Here is a 20,182-nt window from a genome sequence, read left to right on the forward strand (position 1 = left end):
TTAATTTAAATGATAACTTGAGATTCAATGGTAATTGTGTCAGCATATATGTGTAATTGTAGTTGTGTCAGCATATATGTCATTTAACATTCATAAGCCTCAGTTTCCTTATCTTTAAAATGGAAATAATAATCATACTGTCTCAAAAAGTGATGTTATATAAATAATTCTATAAATTAGAAATTGTGATAAAAATTTGAGCTATTATTACAAAAATAAGGAATGTGAAAGTTAGAAAGCACTTCAATGCCCATTTAGCTCAATCCACATATGAAAGAAATCACCGTTAATCTATTGCCAACAACTATTCATTCTCCTTGGAGGCACCACAAAGAGAAGGAATCTATGATCTCTATCCAGCAAAAATCTATGATTTTTGTACTGATGCGTTTGTTAGAAAGTTCTTTTTTTCTATGACCTAAAGCCTGAACCATGAAATTCACCTAAGGAAAATAATTAAATTCTCATATACTATTTGGGATCTATCTGGAAGCTTGTTCATTGGAATTTGTTATTGGAGGTAAAATCTGTTGGGCTTGTAATTAATATTTGTAGGGAGTTTTTAAGCTCCACCCTCTGATGATAGTGTGACAATTACCTGGAGTATAACTGGGTTAAGGCTAATTTATCCTGTGTCCTGTATGTACTGAAGGAACAGTATTTATATTATGTTATAGTCATACTTCTGCATTTTTTTCTCTTCCTGTGCCTAATAGGAGCCAATGATCAGTAGAATTTGTTAATGCAATTCAATTATGTCATACCTTGCTGTTTCCAATCTGGTTATATGTAATCATTGTATCTTAAATATTTACGCAAATGAGTGTTTAGCCTGGTCATCTACACATTCATGTCCAAGGATATTCAGCTTTTTAAGGTTTCTAAATGATGATAGGACAATTAACAGTTGTCTGTAAAACGTAACTGTTGTTTTTTTTGGGACTATAGCTGACAGCCATTTGGCTATCCTGTGAGAAAAGTATGTTTCTTTCCATGGGCAGCTGCTAGCCAGTCTATTTTGATCTCCCCACATCTTGCAGTAGTCCTTGTAGACCAGTCTTTCTATCTCAGACTATCTTTGCCCCTAATCAGCTTGAATCAGTTTTTTGGATGAGATACTTCGCCCCCTGACCTTGATAGACTGATATGGGGAATTGGAAAATGGTTGATTAATGACTGTTAAACCCTGAATGGGTCATTTATTACTGTGTGTTGAGATTGGGATGGAAATTGTTAAAATTGTAGAACTCCTGCTGTTATGTTGAATGATTTTTAGGAAACCCTACTGTGATATGTATAGGAATTCACTCTTGGGATTTATATGTGGGATGGCTATTTGACAATTAATTAATTAATTAATTTATTTATTTGTTTGTTTGTTTGTTTGTTTTTTTTGGATGATTCCATTTGCCTGAGAGAAAAGGGAGGGAAGAAGAGATAGGAAATTGGGGAAAGAGGAACAATGGGATCCCCTAGTTTCCTGTTCACTTTGCTCTAGGTACTTACTTCGGCCCACCCCCTACCTCACTAGTTCAGATTGAATTATAAGTCCTTTAAACAGTCCTTTTTCGTTTTTACTCCTTGCTTAAACCTACTAGAATGTGACTGCTGATTATGCTTTAAACTTTGAAAGCCCTTATTTTGTTGGAGTTGCCCTGGCAGACTCAGTGTTTGGCATTTTTTTAAACAAGAAGAAATCATACACCTTGGGACTTTTGCAGTCTCCAGTCCTGTAATCCCATGTTCTTAACTGGTATCTCAGCCTTCTCAAAGGACGTTTCAGGCTTCTAAAGTCCAGAGTTTGCCTGCCTTGATAGTCTAACTGTGAATACTCGCATAGCTCTGCTCAGAAATCTGTATTCTGGGTGGGGACAGGTGGAATTACTCCAAGCCTCATTCTTCTCCCCTGTAATGGGTTGCCCCTCTGAATGGGTAGCTACTCCCTGTATAAGCAAAAGCTGAATTAAGTGAGCAAATGACTGCAGACCACTTAACACAGTGGACTGCCCATCTCAAACTGGATTCTCTGGCTAAGATGGTGCTTCATATGTCATGCTGCAACAGGGAGCCTTTGAGTTGCCAGGGAGAGATTTGCCCTTGCCATATATAAGTCCTTACATCTTTCTACTTCTATTTTGGTTTGTTGATTCAAATACGGTTGGTCAACATTATGGTTCTGGGATCTCCCAAGTATCTAGGGAAAGGTATTCAATAATTTGAACTGTTGTGCCACAGTTTCCCTGAATTGTTCTGCCTCAGTTCCCCTGTTTGCAACCCCCCTTTCTGTTCATGAGTACTGATATAACTTAGGGCTAGTTACTTGTACATGTGCCAACTCCAGATAAAGGGGAGTTCAACGAAACCTATTGGCAACCAACCCTCCTAACGGCCTCAAGATCCTTCTGGCCTGGCTGATGGGCAGGGCTAGCATCGCCCTGCAGAAAGATGTGTGATTCTTCCAAAAGCCTTGTGCTATCCTTGTTTCAAAACTGCACTCTCTAACTCACTTAGGGGGGATTCCCTTTTAATAATCTGCTTTGCTGTTTCTTTTTTTTTCTCGCCTGGAATGGAATCCCTCATTGAGACTGCTTCCTGCCCTGATGCCTGATCTGTGCCAAAGGGAACTAAAGGCTCACACCCAGGGAACACTGGAAAGTTGATTTTATGGACATGGAAGTTTGGGTTCAAAGACATTGTTTTCTTTAGTATTTGTTGATATCTTCTCAAGATTGCTAAAGCCTTTCCTGTGAAGTCTTTATCTGCTTTGGTTGTGGCCAAGAAACTTGTGACTGAGATTTTTCCCTGGTTTGGACTCCCTTTCTCCCTTGAGTCTGAAAATGGCCCAGCTTTTGTTTCTAATGTTGTGCAGTCCCTGGCACAGGCCCTCAGGTTCAAGAGCACCTGCACTGTGCCTATGGACCACAGGGTTCAGGTCAGATAGAAGGCATGAACAGGACACTTAAGGAGCACATTTCTGAGCCCTGGCTGGGAACTAGCGAGACCTGGGTAAGAGCCTATTCAGTGCTCCACCCCCACCCTTCCCCAAATGGGGCAAACAGCTCTTATGATGTTGCTAATGATTCCCTTTTCAAGTCCCTACAGGTTCTCCAGGACATCCAGGCAGTGGTCAGAGCTCTCTATCTCGCCTCTGCCCAGCTTCCCCCATCCCAGTCTGCTGGACCAGACCTCCAATGGAGGGATTGGATCCTAACCAGACAATTTCCTCATGGCTCTGCATTGGAACCCCGCTGTACCGGCCCACACCAGGTCATCCTCTCCAAGCCCTCATCAGTGAAGGTGGCTGACCATAAGGCTTGGATCCATTGTTCACATGTGAGGCTTTGCCCTGCTCCTGACACACCTGCAGGACCCGGTTCAGGAAGATGGTGTTTTTATATCTTATCCCCTTTTATGTCCTGATCCTCCCTCTTGCTTCCCCTACCTATTGGGGAAGCCCAGCCACTATTCTCCCCATAGATATGTGTGGACCTTAATAAGAACTACTGGGGGTAAGTGGAGGCTGAAATGAGACTTATGGACAGCCATGGTTCTACCTGGACCTATGCCAGCTCTTGGGAAGGACCTGGAGTATCAGGTTTTATGCAGAAGGAAGAGATTTGGGAGCCCTGCTCACAACCCAAAGAAGGACCCTCCAGAAGGAAAACATCTCCATAGACTCTAATGCAGTTATTAATCCCTCTCATTTACCCCTGAGACCAGTTATGAACATTTCTCATCTGGAGGAGGAAACCACAGCAACATCCCCTCAGCCTCACTCCCTGGGGAACTGCTGTCTCCCTATGAAACCTTTATGTCAGCCCTTGCTGGAATATACCAGCTGATAAACCTGACTAGCCCCACCCTTGCCACAAGCGTCTGACTCTGCCTGGACCTGCCCCCATGGGCAGAGGTACCACCCGAGGGGATAAAGGCCCACTTCATCCTGAATCTTTGACTCTCGGCTTAGAACCTGCTCCCAGTTCCCAGGTTAACTTTGGAAGGGATGCAGGGTGAGGCAGGTGCATCAAATCAGAAAGCTATAATCTGGAGTGCTCCCCATACAAAAAGCACTTTGTGGTAGTTACCAAGGTTCCCCCACATAAAAATACTGTAAACTCCCTAATACGGACCCAACAAGTCCTTACCTTTGTATGCACTATGGGATTAACCTCTTTTATCAATGAATTCGCTTTGGCCTTGGAAGAATCCCCAGAGCTTTGCTTGCTTATGTATGTGCTCTTTAGGTCTCTCTATATTCTGAGAAAGGGGTTGAAGAACATTTTGGTCTATTAGATAGGGCAAGGAAGGGTATGTATGGTCTTTGGGGCAGCTGGCTGTTTCTATGCTAACAACTCTGGGGTGATAAGAGAGTCCTTCCCTGCAGTTAGACAGCGGATCAAGGACTGGGAAATGTCTCAATGCCAATCAATGTCTTGGTCCTAGTCACTTTTCAATTGCTCCCCCTGGTAATGTCTCTTGTGACCTCCTTGATAGGCCCCCTTACCCTATTTCTTCTGGCTCTACTGATTCCCCTTTGCCTAATTAATTGTTTAACCATATATATATCAAGAAGAGGATCCAGACTGTTGAGTTGTTTGTTGCCAGGGTCACTTACTCTCCCCTGGCCTCTGATGAGTCCAGTCTCTGACAGTCTCAAGAAAAGGGGAGAATGAAGTGGGAAAGCACCCCAAATGGGACCGTGAGAAATGAAATCTTGAATCTTTGTAGTTAGAAGTTTATTATTAGTTCTTTACTCCCTAATGCAGATGGTATTCTTACAACCCCAGATGTGCTGTCCTGAAACCTGAGTCCTTGAAACCTTATAAGCTTAAAGAAATACTGCTTGCTGCTGCCTGAGAATGATGCCCTTAGAGTGATAACTTTTTTTTTTGCCTCCTGTTTAGAATAGAAATTCTTTTATTATGACAAATGTATCAAGAAACATTTTGATGTCTCTCTCTTCTTCCTGTAAATATGTGGCCCTGAGACCACTCATTTGCTAACACCCCCCCCCCCCGTCTGGTGGGGTCGTTAGCTAGCAATAAACGCTCTTAAATTTTCATTATTTTGGCATTTTGGCTGCCCTCTTTTTCTCTCACCTGGGTACTTCAATATCAGGGTTGTCCCATATGTTATCTCCATGTCTTGTTTTTGGGGAAGAAATCATCTAATGGTTATGTGGGAATGGTCGGTGTGATTTAAAGTAAAATTAAATTTGGACTTAGGATCCTGGGTTTACAGCTTTGTGGTTTACATTAGGCAAGTTATTTAACTTCTCTAAGTTTTCAGAGAAAATACAGAACTGTCTTCTAAGACTCTATCATTTAGACTAGGCCTTCCTAAACTTTTTTTCCACTAACAAATTTTTTTAGCCAACCCCAGGTATATATGTTTATAAGATGGGTATGTAAACCAAACATTTACTTATAAATGATGATTATAAATGATGATTATTAACCATAATTTAACAACCTCCATATTAAATTATATGACTCCATATAGAGTTGGAGAAGGAAAGGGCAAACCATTTTAATATCTTTGCCAAAAACAAAAACAACAACATCAAATGAGGTCACAAAGAGTCAGGCGTGACTGAAATGACTGGACAACAACTATGTACCTAGCACTGTGTTGTTGTCAAAAATATAATCTGAGATCAATAGTACTTTAGGATTCCATGACACATAAGTACCTACTTCATTTTATGATTTAGTTGATTTACTGAGGTTTATTTCTGTATGACAAGAACACATGGGGGGATTGTTTTCATAAAAATCTTCTTTACTGTTGAGAAACATGCCTACTTTCTAGAAATCAGAGTGGACAGCCTAAAATAAATGAATCATTCTGCTTTTCTGGTCACAGTGTAAATATTTTATTTGTGTTTTAAGCATTTTATGGTATGAAGATATTTTAAGTGGAAAAAATGAATTGATAAAGAAAAATTCAGAGGAGTTGAGACCTAGATTTATTCTACATTTTCTCAAATCTCAATTCACTAGGCTCATTAGGCATAATGGCATCATACAATGAAACTTTTGAAAATGTGTTAGAAAACCTCAAAATACAAGGCCATGGCCTAGATAGGTTATCCTTCACTAACTAGATACAGTGTATTAGAAAATAAGAGGTTTGCCTTCCATTTCTGAAGAACATTCCCCCTTACATGTATGTATGTATGTATGTATGTGTGTGTGTGTGTATATATATATATATATACATATAAATGTATACACATGTATTATATATATATGTATACACATGCATGTATATATACATATATACATGTATGTATATGTATATGTATGCATAGGTATATATTATGTAGCTTCCCCCATATAGTATATATGTAATGCAGTTTTATAGGAAAATATTTGCATTGTGAATTCACTATTTAGCCAATTTCAATTGTCTCAATCCAGGTGCTGGCAAAAACAAACAAATAAATAAAGGAGACTATAATTGGAAGCAGAAGTTTTTGTTTGTTTGTTTTTTTAATTGAAGGAATACTTATTTTTCCACTCTGAATTTACAGCTGAAAATGCAACATTCAAAATTATGTCATTATATTATCTTATTAAATTATGAATTTTTTTGTGGAAAACATCCCATAGCTATGCAAATAAAAAAATCCCCTGTGAATGTTTTTGATTTTACCATTAAATTTCACAATTTAATGTTGGCACCTTTGAAGAAACTAGATACTTTTGATAATGTTCATTCTTGGAACTATTAAGACATATTTTAAACTTGGTTAGCATTCTGATTTCCTTAAAGTTAACTTTCAAAAGACTAATTCAGCGTTAAGTGTAGAAGTATGCTTCTTTTTATCACTATATTCAATCATGTTTAGTTTCTGATGAGAAGTACTTATAGTATATTTATATTACCAGTAAAGGGAGACTGACTGCAGACTTTTCTTTCTTCCTCATCATGCCTTCATTATTGCTGAATACAAATTATATGCTGAATACTAGTTATATGCACTCAACAATATGAGAAAAAACCACACAATATTATCCAATTCTCATACAAATCATACCGTTTTTTTCCTTTAAAGAAGTTGCTGTATAGCTAGTTATTTCATTAAGAAGGCAATTCTGAATGAAGCCATTCAAGCTAACTTTCATCCTGAACATCCAGAGAAAGTAGTGACCATTTGGGCACTTTAAAATTCTCATGTCCATTCCCTGGGAATAGGTTTTAACATAGAATTCATTTTTACTCTCTTTTCAAGGATATGAGATTCCTCTGAAGTGCTCTCTACAAGAGATCTATCTAATTTTTCTCATACACAAACACTTGTAAAACTTACTACCCACATTTCAAAAAGTCTTAAGAAATAAAGAGGTAACACAAATTTCAAACTCTCAGAAGAGAAGAAAGCAATTCATTTAAATTATATTTTGACTCATTGTAATAGAAATCATCTCTATTGCAATATGTTATGTACACAATTTTCCCCCTTTTTATTAATTTTTATAATTATAACTTTTTTTGGCAGTACATATGCACAGGTAATTTTTTTTACAACATTATCCCTTGTACTCCCTTCAGTTCTGAGTTTTTCCCCCCCTTCCTTCCACCCTTTCCCCTGGATGACGGGCATTCCCATACATATTAAATAGCTTATAGTATATAATAGTACAATATATATGTGCAGAACCGAATTTTGTTCTTGTTCTTGTTGCAAAGGAAGGATTGTATTCACAAGGTAAAAATAATCTGGAAAAAGAAACAAAACAAAACAAAACAAACAAACAAACAAACAACAACAACAACAACAAAAACAACAACAACAAAAAACAATGCTCACAGTTTACACTCATTTCCCAGTGTTCCTTTTCTGGATGTAGCTGATTCTGTCCATCATTGATCAATTGGAATTGGATTAGCTCTTCTCTATGTTGAGGATATCCACTTCCATCAGAATACATCCTCATACAGTATCATTGTTGAAGTGTATAATGATCTTCTGGTTCTGCTCGTTTCACTCAGCATCAGTTGATGTAAGTCTCTCCAAGCCTCTCTGTATTTCTCCTGTTGGTCATTTCTTACAGAACAATAATATTCCATAACATTCATATACCATAATTTACCCAACCATTCTCCAATTGATGGACATCCATTCATCTTCCAGCTTCTAGCCACTATGAAAAGGGCTGCCACAAACATTTTGGCACATACAGGTCCCTTTCCCTTCTTTAGTATTTCCTTGGGATATAAGTCCAGTAGTAGTACAGGTGGGTCAAAGGGTATAGCACATTTTGATAAATTTTTGGGCATAATTCCAGATTGCTCTCCAGAATGGTTGGATTCTTTCACAACTCCACCAACAATGCATCAGTGTCCCAGTTTTCCCACAGCCCCTCCAACATTCATCGTTATTTGTTCCTGTCATCTTAGCCAATCTGACAGGTGTGTAATGATATCTCAGAGTTGTCTTAATTTACATTTATATGATCAATAGTGATTTGGAACACTCTTTCATATGAGTGGAAATAGTTTTAATTTCATCATCTGAAAATTGTCTGTTCATATCCTTTGACCATTTATCAATTGGAGAATGGCTTGATTTCTTATAATTTAAAGTCAATTCTCTGTATATTTTGGAGATGAGGCCGTTATCAGAACCTTTAACTGTAAAAAATGTTTTCCCAATTTGTTACTTCCCTTCTAATCCTGTTTGCATTATTTTTGTTTGTGCAGAAACTTTTTAATTTGATGTAATCAAAATTTTCTATTTTGTGATCAATAATGGTCTCTAGTTCTCCCTTGGCCACAAACTCCTTCCTCCTCCACAAGTCTGAGAGGTAAACCATTCCATGTTACTCCAATTTATTTATAATTTCGTTTTTTATGCCTAAATCTTGGACCCATTTTGATCTAATCTTAGTATGTGGTGTTAAATGAGGGTCCATGCCTAGTTTCTGCCATACTAATTTTCAGTTTTCCCAGCAGTTTTTGTCAAATAATGAATTCTTATCCCAAAAGTTGGGATCTTTGGGTTTGTCAAACACTAGATTGCTATTTTTATTCACTATCTTGCCCTGTGAACCTAACCTATGCCACTGATCAATTAGTCTATTTCTTAGACAATACCAAATCGTTTTGGTGACTGTTGCTTTGTAATACAGTCCTAGATCAGGTATAGCTAGATCACCTTCACTTATTTTTTTTTTTCATTACTTCCCTTGAAATTCTCGACATTTTGTTGTTCCATATGAATTCTGTTGTTATTTTTTCTAGGCCATTAAAATAGTTTCTTGGGAGACTGATTGGTATAGCACTAAATAAATAGATTATTTTAGGGAGTATTGTCATCTTAATTATATTCGCTCGGCCTATCCAAGAGCACTGAATGTCTTTCCAATTATTTAAATCTGACTTTATTTTTGTGGCAAGTGTTTTGTAATTCTGCTCATATAATTCCTGACTCTTCTTTGGTAGATATATACCCAAATATTTTAGACTATCGACCGTTATTTTGAATGGAATTTATCTTTGTATCACTTGATATTGGATTGTGTTGGTAATGTATAAAAATTCTGAGGATTTATGTGCATTTATTTTGTATCCTGCCACATTGCTAAAATTCTGAATTATTTCTAATAGCTTTTTAGCAGAGTCTTTGGGGTTCTCTAAGTATGTCATCATGTCATCTGCAAAGAGTGATAATTAGATTTCCTTATTTCCTACTCTAATTCTTTGAATCTCTTTCTCGGCTCTTATTGGGGAGGCTAGCTTTTCTAGTACTATATTGAATAGTCATGGTGATAGTGGGCAGCCTTGTTTCACTCCTGATCTTACAGGGAACGATTCTAGTTTATTGCCATTACATATGATGTTTACTGAAGGTTTTAAATATATGCTCCTTATTATTTTAAGGAATAGTCCATTTATTCCTATACTTTCAAGAGTTTTTAGTAGGAATTGATGTTGGATTTTCTCAAATGCTTTTTCTCCATTTATTGAGATGATCATATGGTTTTTATTAATTTGATTATTAATATGGTCAATTATACTAATTCTTTTCCTAATATTAAACCAGCCCTGCATTCCTGGTATAAATCCCACTTGGTCATAGTGTATTATCCTGGGGATGATTTTCTGAAGTCTATTTGCTAATATCTTATTTAAGATTTTAGCATCAATATTCATTAAGGAAATTGGTCTATAGTTTTCTTTCTCAGTTTTCGATCTACCTGGTTTAGGTATCAGTACCATGTCTGTGTCATAGAAGGAATTTGGTAGGACTCCTTCAATCCCTATTTTTTAAAATAGTTTACATAGCATAGATTAGTTGTTCTTTAAATGTTTGGTAGAATTCACATGTAAATCCATCTGGTCCTGGGGACTTTTTCTTAGGAAGTTGGTTAATAGCTTTTTCTATTTCTTTTTGTGAGATGGGACTATTTAGACTACTTTCTTATTCCTCTGATAATCTGAGCAAGCTATATTTTTCAAGGTATTCTTCCATTTCATTTAAGTTATCGAATTTATTGGCATAAAGTTGAGCAAAGTAGCTCCTAACTATTGTTCTAATTTCCTCTTCATTAGTGGTGAGTTCTCCCTTTTCATTTTCAAGACTAACAATTTACTTTTTCTCTTTCCTTTTTTAAATCAGGTTTACTAAGGGTTTGTCTATTTTGTTGGTTTTTTCATAGAACCAACTCTTAGTTTTATTAATTAATTCAATAGTTTTTTTTTTTTTTTTTTTACTTTCAATTTTATTAATCTCACCTTTTATTTTTTGAATTTCAAGTTTTGTGTTTGTCTGGGGGTTCTTAATTTGTTCCTTTTCTAACAATTTTAGTTGTAAGCCCAATTCGTTGGCCCACTCTTTCTCTGTTTTATGCAAGTAGCCCTGTAGAGATATAAATCTTCCCCTTATTACTGCTTTGGCTGTAATCCACATATTTTGGTATGATGTCTTATTATTGTCATTTTCTTGGGTGAAGTTATTATGTCTATGATTTGCTGTTTGACCCAGTCATTCTTTAATATAAGATTATTTAGTTTCCAATTATTTTTTGTTCTATTTTTCCCTGGCTTTTTATTAAATGTAATTTTGATTGCATTGTGGTCTGAAAAGGATGCATTTACTATTTCTGCCTTACTGCACTTTATTTTGAGGTTTTTATGTCCTAGTATATGATCAATTTTTGTATAGGTTCCATGAACTGCTGAGAAGAAATTATACTCCTTTCTGTCTCCATTTAGAGCTTTCACCAAAGATCTATCATATCATACTTTTCTAGTATTCTCTTTACCTCTTTGACTTCTTTCTTATTTATTTTGTGGTTTGATTTATCTAATTCTGAGAGTGCAAGGTTGAGATCTCCCACTATTATAGCTTTGCTGTCTATTTCTTCTTGCAGCTCTCTTAATTTCTCTTTTAAGAATTTAGAATGCTGCACCACTTGGTGCATATATGTTTAATATTGATACTGCTTCATTATTGATGCTACCCTTTAGCAGGATATAATGCCCTTCCTTATCTCTTTTAATTAGATCAATTTTTGGTTTTGCTTGATCTGAGATGAGGGTGGCTACCCCTGCTTTTTTGGCTTTGCATGAAGCATAGTAGATTCTGCTCCATCCTTTTACTTTTAGTTTGAATGTATCACCCTGTTTCAGATGTGTTTCCTGTAAACAACATATAGCAGGATTCTGACTTTTAATCCAGTCTGCTAACTGCTTCCTCTTTATGAGGCAGTTTGCCCCATTCATATTTATGGTTAGAATGACTAATTCTATATTGCTTGCCATCCTATTAACCCCTACTTATGCTTTTCCCCTTTCCTTCCCTCTTACCCCCCTACCCAGTATTAAACTTGTGAACACCACTTGCTTTTCACAGCCCTCCCTTTTTAGTATCCTTCCCCCACCTTAAAATTCCTCCCCCTATTTTACCCCTTTCGATCACAATTTCTGTATTCCCTTCCCCTTAGCTTATTCCTTCCCTCTCACTTTTCAATGATGTGGAAGAAGTTTCACCATAAATTGAATATGTCTATTGATACACACTATGTTCATCTCCCTCCTTTCTTTTTTTTTCAGATATAATAGGTTACCTTTGCCTTTTCATGAGATGTAATACCACCACTTTACACTTTTTTATGATATAATTTCCTTTCCACCTCTAGTTTCTAGGACAAATTATACATATGTTTTTTTACATATTTTTATGGCAGAAGTATAGTTCTCAAGTTTTCTTTTTACCTTTTTAGAAATCTCTTGAGTTCTGTATTTGAAGATCAAACCTTTTATGTAGGTTTGGTTTTTTCATCAAGGATAGATGGAATTCATTTATTTTGTTAAATGTCCATCTTCTTTCCTGGAAAACGATGCTCATTTTTGCTGGGTAAATTATTCTTGGCTGCATACCCAGTTCCTTAGCCTTTTGGAATATCATTTTCCAGGGCCTTTGTTCTTTTAATGTGGATGCTGCTAGATCCTGGGTCCATATCTGAATTGCTTTTTTCTAGCAGCTTCCAATATTTTTTCCTTTGCCTGATGGTTCTTGAACTTGGCCACTATATTTCTTGGCGTTTTGATTTTACGGTCCCTTTCAGTAGGGGATCAATGAATTTTTTCAATGTCTATTTTACCCTCTGTTTCCAAAACGTCTTGGCAGTTCTCTTTGATAATTTCCTCAAAAATAGTGTCTAAGCTCTTTTTTTCCTCACATTTTTCAGGGAATCTTATTATTCTCAAATTGTCTCTCCTGGATCTGTTTTCCATGTCTGTTGTCTTTCTAATAAGGTACTTGACATTCTTTTCAATTGTTTCATTTCTCTGATTTTGCTTGACTACTTCTTAGTTTCTTTTTGAGTCATTCATTTCTACTTGTTTGAGTCTAATTTTCAATGAATATAGTTTCTCAATGATTTGATCTCTATATCCACTCTGGATAACTTCTCCAGGCTCTCTCTTCCAAGCTTCCCTTTCCTTTTCCAATTTCTCTTCTAGCTCTCTTGTGAGAGTCTTTTTGATTTCCTCTATGAGATTCTTTTGTATTGAGGAGCAGATCATATCCCCTTAGGGGATTCCTCTGGGGACAGTCTGTTTTTAGTCTCCTCAGTATTTGAAGTCTGCTCTCTCTCCATACAGAAGCTCTCAATTGTTAGAGCCCTTTTGAATTTTTTGTTAATTTTGTCTAGAGTGGAATCGAAGAAAACAAATTGACAGAGAAACAACTTGTCTGTTTTTGGGGGTATGGGGCATGATGGTGTTAATGGGCTTCCTCTACAGACTGGGGCTAGGGCTGCAGAGAGCCACTAACAGGACAGCGATGGCTGGGCTGAGTCTGTGCTCTAAGGCTCTGAGTACTCAGAGTCACTCCAGGTCTGGGTTGGGTGTGGCTGGGTTCTGAGAGATACTAGCTTTCTGGGGTTTTAATCTTCACCTCTGGTGTTTATACCCTCTCTGCTGCTCCTGGCTTGCTGCCAAGATGGAAAATCCATACTGGATTAAAAGTCTGTTTGCAGAAACAGCAGAGATCATACCCCTCCCCCCTCTGGTCTGAGCTGTGTGAGCTGCCTGTCTCACTCTGGCTTGCCTGCCCTCAGTCTGTGCCCAGTCTGTTCGACCCTCCCCAGAGCAATCACAGACCTTCTCTGGCGAATTTCAAGGTCTTGTGTTGGTGATTATTTGTGAGTTTCTTTTCCGGTCAAGCATTAATTCCAAGGCTTGTCATGAACTAAGTCCTGAGAGAAAACATGGAGCTCAAGCAGCTGTCTGCCTCCACGCCACCATCTTCAGGTATTTAATCTGTTATGTACACAATTAATAGGATTTCAGAATGATTAAACACCTTAGCATCATTTCAATTACCATTTTCAAAAGCTATTTATTCTGGGAATAGTAAAAATGTATAGGAAATTCATAAAATCATTTGCTCTCATAATGTATCTATAAGTAACTGAAATCTTTTTATATCCTAATTTTCTTGTTTTCAAATAATAACTTTGTAAAAAAAACATTAATGTATTTTAAAGTTGAATTATTAATTAAATAATATATATTGAATCATAGACTTTTCAAAATTAAAGGTAACCTCAGAGGTAATTCAGCCCAATTCTAATCCAAAACATGAATACCTTTTACTGAATATATGTAGAACCCCAGTGATGGGGAACTCAGTTTCTAATTAACTTAATCCATTTTTTAATAGTTCTAATTATTAGAATGCATTTCTTTTAAAATTTAATGGAAAATTGTCTTCCTCATTATATCTAAATATCCTTTGGAATAAGATATCATGGGTCCTTAAAATATTCTTCATGTTTAATATCCCAAGATAAATCAAACATACTCATGTTATATTTTCCAGTCGTCTAATCATCCTCATCTTTGGTGAAGAGATATGTTCCTTTTGAAATCACCTTCTTAACTTTGATTTTTAAAAATCAGATATGAAATGACCAAAACAAGCCAACTATGTAACTATATATATATATATATACATATATATATATATGTATATATATATATGTATATATATATCATATTTTTGAGCATCAGCTTCTTCCTCTGAAATACTTAAAGGAAGAATGTGAATTCTCTCTAAAATAGGGGTAACTGCCTTCTTCAAAATGATATTTTAAGAACATAATTACATATTACTTATAAAGTTATTTTTCATGATATTGAGCACAATGATATTTAGTGCACAAAAATAGCTAAGAGTTTGTTGTTTTCCCTACAATAACTATTTTGTAGCCATATTTACTCATAAGTGTAGTTTGCAAATGGTGGTGAGACTTGAACTGGTAAACAGTCAGGACCTTGGTGCAAGTAATAGTCAATCACTCTGAACCATTTTGCTATTTCTGAGTTCTTTGTTTTTGTGAATCCTGAAAAGTAATTTATTAAAGTTCAGCTTACTCAGAGACTCATTTTTTTCTGTATCCTTCAACACCAGTCTAAGAGTACAAAATTTTCAATAAAATAATGGCTTAAAAAGGCCTAGAATGTTATCTATTTGTTGATTTCTTTTAATCCTAGTAAGACTTTACATTTGTCAGAGTTTCTATTTCCAAGATGTCAAAAATTGGCATTTTGATTCTATCATCCAGATGACATTTCCCTTTCTTTCTTCTACTTTTCAAATATGTACTTATAATTTTTATTAATTAAAGCTATTTTATTTTTCAAAACATATGCATAGATAATTCTGTAACATTAGACATTGCAAAACTTTGTGTTCCAGGTTTCTCCCCATTTCTCCCACTCTCCTTCCCTAGAGGGTAAGTAGTCCAATATATGTTCAATATGGTAGAAATATATGTTAATTCCAATATATTTGTAGAATTATCTTGCTGTACAAGAAAAATCAAATCAAATCAGAAAGATGGTACAGAAAATAAAATGCAAACAAATAAGAACAGAAAGAGTGAAAATCCTATGCCTTGAACCACACTCAGTCCCCAAAGTTCTCTCTGTGGGTGTAAATGACTCTTAATCAAAAGACCATTGGAACTGGTCTGAATCATCTCAATGTTGAAGAGAACCCTGTACATCAGGCTTAATCATCATATAATATTGCCATTACTGTGTACAATGATATCCTGGGCGTTCATTCCATTAAGTATCAGTTCATATAAGTCTCTCCAAACCTTTTTGAAATTATTCTGGCGGTCGTTTCTTACAAAATAATAATATTCCATAACATTCATATACCACATTTTACCCAATCATTCTCCAATTGATGGGCATCCACTCAGTTTTCACTTTCTTGCCAAGGTAAAAAGGGCTGCCATGAACATTTATGCACATGTGGGTTTCTTTCCTTCCTTTAAAATCTCTTTAGGATATAATCCCAATAGAAACACTGCTGAGTTAAAGGATAGACAGATGGATAACTCTTTGGGCATTATCCCAAACTGTGTTCCAGAAGAGTTGGATCCATTCACAATTCTACAAATAAAGAATTAGTATCTCAGTTTTCCCATATCCCCTCCAATATTCATCATTATCTTTTCCTGTCATATTAGCCAATCTGAGAGATGTGCAATGTGTACTGGGATCTCACAGTTGTCTTAATCTACATTTCTCTGATCAAAAATGATTTAGAACACCTTTTCATATGAATAGAGATGTTTCCAATTTCTTCATCTGAAAATTGTCTGTTCACATCCTTTGACCATTAATCAACTGAAAAAATGGTTTGAATTCTTATAAATTTGGGTATCTTCCCTGTTCATTTTATAAATGAGTCCTTTATCAGAACCCCTGAATGTAAAAATGTTTTCCCAATTTATTACTTCCCTTCTAATCTTGTCTGCATTAGTTTTGTTTGTACAAAAACTTTTTTTTTATTATATATATATATATATATATATATATATATTTATAATATTATCCCTTGTATTCATTTTTCCAAATTATCCCCCCTCCCTCTATTCCCTCCCCCCGATGACAGGCAATCCCATACATTTTACATGTGTTACAATATAGTCTAGATACAATACATGTGTGTGAATATCATTTTCTTGTTGCACAATAAACTTTAGATTCCGAAGGTGCATGTAACCTGGGCAGACAGATATTAGTGCTAACAATTTACATTCACTTCCCAGTGTTTCTACTCTGGGTGTAGCTACCTCTGTCCATCATTGATCAACTGGAAGTGAGATGGTTTTTCTTTATGTTGAAGATTTCCACTTCCATCAGAATACATCCTCATACAGTATTGTTGTTGAAGTGTATAGTGATCTTCTGGTTCTGCTCATTTCACTCCACATCAGTTGGTTTAAGTTTCTCCAGGCCTCTCTGTATTCCTCCTGCTGGTCATTTCTTACAGAGCAATAATATTCCATAACCTTCATATACCATAATTTACCCAACCATTCTCCACCTGATGGACATCCATTCATCTTCCAGTTTCTAGCTACTACAAAAAGAACTGCCACAAACATTTTGGCACATATATGTCTCTTTCTTCTCTTTAGTATTTCTTTGGGATATAAGCCCAGTAGTAGTGCTTCTGGGTCAAAGGGTATGCACAGTTTGATAACTTTTTGGGCATAATTCCAGATTGCTCTCCAGAATGGCTGGATTCTTTCGCAACTCCACCAGCAATGTATTAGTGTCCCAGTTTCCCCACATCCCCTCCAACATTCATCATTATTTGTTCCTGTCATCTTAGCCAATCTGACATGTGTGTAGTGGTATCTCAGAGTTGTCTTAATTTGCATTTCTCTGATCAATAGTGATTTGGAACACTCTTTCATGTGAGTGGATATAGTTTCAATTTCTTCCTCTGAGAATTGTCTGTTCATATCCTTTGACCATTTATCAATTGGAGAATGGTTCGGTTTCTTATAAATTAGGGTCAGTTCTTTATATATTTTGGAAATGAGACCTTTGTCAGAACCTTTGTTTTTAAAAATATTTTCCCAATTTGTTACTTCCCTTCTAATCTTGTTTGCATTAGTATTATTTGTACAGAAACTTTTTAGTTTGATATAATCGAAATCTTCTATTTTGTGATCGATAATGATCTCTAGTTCTCCTCTGGTCATAAATTCCTTCCTCCTCCACAAGTCTGAGAGGTAGATTATCCTCTGTTCCTCTAATCTATTTATTATCTCCCTCTTTATGCCTAAATCATGGACCCATTTTGATCTTATCTTGGTATATGGTGTTAAGTGTGGATCCATATCTAATTTCTGCCATACTAATTTCCAGTTTTCCCAACAGTTTTTTCCGAATAATGAATTTTTGTCCCTAATGTTGATATCTTTGGGTTTGTCAAAGATTAGGTTGCTATAGATGTACCCTTTTTTGTCCTTTGTATCTAATCTGTTCCACTGATCTACCGGTCTATTTCTTAGCCAATACCAAATGGTTTTGGTGACTGCTGCTATATGATATAGCTTTAGATCAGGTACACTTAGACCACCTTCCTCTGAGTTTTTTTTTTTCATTAGTTCCCTTGCAATTCTCAACCTTTTATTCTTCCATATGAATTTTGTTGTTATTTTTTCTAGGCCATTGAAATAGTTTCTTGGGAGTCTGATTGGTATAGCACTAAATAAATAGATTAGTTTGAGGAGTATTGTCATCTTTATTATATTTGCTCAGCCTATCCAAGAGCACTGAATGTCTTTCCAATTATTTAAATCTGATTTTATTTTTGTGGCAAGTGTTTTGTAATTTTTCTCATATAATTCCTGACTTTTCTTTGGTAGATGGATTCCCAAATACTTTATACTCTCAACATTTGTTTGGAATGGAATGTCTCTTTGTATCTCTTGCTGTTGCATTTTGTTAGTGATATATAAAAATGCCGAGGATTTATGTGGATTTATTTTGTATCCTGCCACTTTGCTGAAATTTTGAATTATTTCTAGAGCTTTTTAGCAGAGTCTTTGGGGTTCATCTAAGTATACCATCATGTCATCTGCAAAAAGTGATAGTTTAATTTCCTCATTTCCTACTCTAATTCCTTGAATCTCTTTCTCGGCTCTTATTGCCGAGGCTAGCGTTTCTAGTATTATATTGAATAGTAATGGTGATAGTGGGCAACCTTGTTTCACTCCTGATCTTACTGGGAAAGGTTGCAGTTTATTTCTATTGCATATTACACTTACTGAAGGTCTTATATATATGCTCCTGATTATTCTAAGGAATAGTCCATTTATTCCTATACTTTCAAGAGTTTTTAGTAAGAATGGATGTTGGATTTTGTCAAATGCTTTTTCTGCATCTATTGAGATGATCATATGGTTCTTATTAATTTGATTATTAATATGGTCAATTATATTAATAGTTTTTCTAATATTAAACCAGCCCTGCATTCCTGGAATAAATCCTACTTGATCATAGTGTATTATCCTGGAGATGATTTTCTGAAGTCTTTTTGCTAATATCTTATTTAAGATTTTAGCATCAATATTCATTAAGGAGATTGGTCTATAATTTTCTTTCTCAGTTTTCGATCTACCTGGTTTAGGTATCAGTACCATGTCTGTGTCATAAAAGGAGTTTGGTAGGACTCCTTCATCCCCTATTTTTTCAAATAGTTTATATAGCATTGGGGCTAATTGTTCTTTAAATGATTGGTAGAATTCACATGTGAATCCATCTGGCCCTGGGGATTTTTTCCTGGGGAGTTGATTAATAGCTTGTTCTATTTCTTTTTCTGAAATGGGACTATTTAAGCAATTTATCTCCTCCTCTGTTCATCTAGGGAGCCTATATTTTTGGAGAAAGTCATCCATTTCACTTAAGTTATCAAATTTATTGTCATAAAGTTGGGCAAAGTAACTCCTTATTATTTCTCTAATTTCCTCTTCATTGGTGGAAAGATCCCCCTTTTCATTGGCAAGACTATCAATTTGATTTTCCTCTTTCTTTTTTTTTTGATCAAATTTACCAAAGGTTTATCTATTTTATTGGCTTTTTCATAAAACCAACTCTTGGTTTTATTTATTAATTCAATAGTTTTTTTACTTTCAATATTATTGATTTCTCCTTTTAATTTTTGTATTTCAAGTTTAATTTTTGGTTGGGGGTTTATAATTTGGTCTTTTTCTAGCCTTTTAAGTTGTAAGCCCAATTCGTTAATCTTCTCTTTCTCTATTTTCTTCAAATAAGCCTCTAAAGATATAAAATTTCCCCTTATTACTGCTTTAGCTGCATCCCAAAGATTTTGGTATGATGTCTCATCATTGTCATTATCTTGGGTGAAATTGTTAATTGTTTCTATAATTTGCTCTTTCACCCAGTCATTCTTTAAGATGAGATTATTCAGTTTCCAATTACTTTTTGGTCTATTTACCCCTAACTTTTTACTGAATGTAGCTTTTATTGCATTGTGATATGAGAAGAAGGCATTTATTATTTCTGCCTTCCTACATTTAATTTTGAGATCTTTATGTCCTAATATATGGTCTATTTTTGTATAGGATCCATGAACTGCTGAGAAGAAAGTATATTCCTTTCTATTGCCATTCAGTTTTCTCCAAAGGTCTATCATACCTAGTTTTTCTAATGTTCTATTTACTTTTTTCATTTCTTTCTTGTTTGTTTTGTGGTTTGATTTGTCTAAATCTGAGAGTGCAAGGTTGAGATCTCCCACTATTATAGTTTTACTGTCTATTTCTTCTTGCTTACTGTCTATTTCTTCTTGCCAAAAACTTTTTTAACTTAATATAATCAAAATTATCTA

This window comes from Sminthopsis crassicaudata, chromosome 3, assembly GCF_048593235.1.
Source record: "Sminthopsis crassicaudata isolate SCR6 chromosome 3, ASM4859323v1, whole genome shotgun sequence".
NCBI lineage: Eukaryota > Metazoa > Chordata > Mammalia > Dasyuromorphia > Dasyuridae > Sminthopsis > Sminthopsis crassicaudata.